This window comes from Mchenga conophoros, linkage group LG8 (genome assembly GCF_057382185.1).
Source record: "Mchenga conophoros isolate Kocher_MC1m ecotype Shallow Benthic linkage group LG8, M_conophoros_male_GT1.1, whole genome shotgun sequence".
NCBI lineage: Eukaryota > Metazoa > Chordata > Actinopteri > Cichliformes > Cichlidae > Mchenga > Mchenga conophoros.
This window is the reverse complement of record NC_140533.1, coordinates 22,121,773-22,123,175: the sequence shown is the minus strand read 5'-3', so window position 1 is coordinate 22,123,175 and position 1,403 is coordinate 22,121,773. Positions and strand designations below refer to the sequence as shown.

Below are 1,403 nucleotides of genomic sequence, written 5' to 3'. Positions count from 1 at the left end.
TCTTTTGTGCTGTTTTGTAGCAGGTATACACCTGAGACTGCCACCTGTCTGTCTGTCCTGCACTCTCTCTCTGTTTCTTTCTCTCTGATTGTGGAATAAAAGTATGAGCATGTGTTTATAAGTCACACTTGTGTTTGAATCCTGCAGCTTATCACACATTTGATTTCCATGTGTGACAACTGCAAGTGTCCAGAGTGAGGACAGACTGAGGGACCCACTGCTGCACATCATCTGTGAGGCTTTGCACCCCTGATGATCCACCGAACTCAACAGTGTGTGAGGAAGAGGAGGAGGAAGAGCCAGCAGCAGCTGACAGATGGAGAGAATAGACAGACTGTTCCCTGTTTGTGAAGGACTGCTAGGAAAGTTTAACATAACTGTCTGTGCTGAATCAGTCTTATTAGGTAATGTTCAAATAATGTGATCATCCCAGTGTTTTCAGTGTGGGAGAAAGTACTCAGGGCCTTCAAGTTACACACTATGAAAGGCAGCAACAAGTTTAATGTTCAGAAACCTAAAGTCTGTATCAGCAGCAGAATGGAGCTAAAAATAAATGTTTGTTTCAGTTCTATGAAGCTTTGAGTATTTTGGATTAGTAGCACTGCTGTGTTTGTTGCATCATTTTGCTGTAATTGTTTATATGCTTTATATATTCTGAGGTAAGTTGATCTATAGTGTTACATCATATTTTATAAGGATGTTATGTGTTTGTATACTTTCTGCCCAGTTTGACCCATTTAGCAGAAGCCAGCCTGTTTAAGGCTCTGATATCTATTCTGTATGACTTAAAGCAGTTATGACATGGTCTGATTTTCTCACCCAATAAAGGAATATTTCATATATCAGTCTACTCTTCATTCTATCAGAAACAGTTATCACAGCTTGTACATTTTCTTTTTATAAATAGATGTAAGCAATGAGCCAAATTTAGTAATGCCAACATACTGAAGTAACAACATTTGTCTCTTATATATGATACACCTATATATACACTGTCAAAGATACTTGTCTTTGAGTGAAGATTTAAGGTGATAAGACATGTAAATAACTGCAACTTGAATCTGTACTGAAGCTCCGTATTTGACACAGAGTTCATGTTCACTGCTGTAATAGCTAATAATGATTAATATAATAACTATAATATTGGCCATATTATATTTACATTACCAAAGTGATATGACTTTAGTCTCATGAACAACATCAGCTAATTCTTATTTACTAACTAATCTTGAAATGACTGTTCAGTACAGAAATGAAGCCCAAAAATCACGTTTTACTGTCCTGTGGTCTCAGCCTCAGATACTTATCAAATCACACAAAGCTCTTGTAGAAACAAACAAACAAATGAACAAAATATATTCTCCCTCATTTCTGTCAAACCAAGTTGTATGACACGTTTCCAG

General features: G+C 36.8%; 1 protein-coding gene across 1 annotated transcript in view; it reads left to right on the top strand.

The window, feature by feature from the left end:
* Positions 1-876, top strand: part of LOC146568731 (uncharacterized) — a 5,147-nt gene extending 4,271 nt beyond the window's left edge. The window contains exon 3 of the mRNA XM_085283607.1: positions 148-876. The gene's annotated coding sequence lies outside the window, so the exon portion shown is untranslated. The remainder of the gene's footprint in view (positions 1-147) is intronic.
* Positions 877-1,403: the final 527 nt, after the last annotated feature.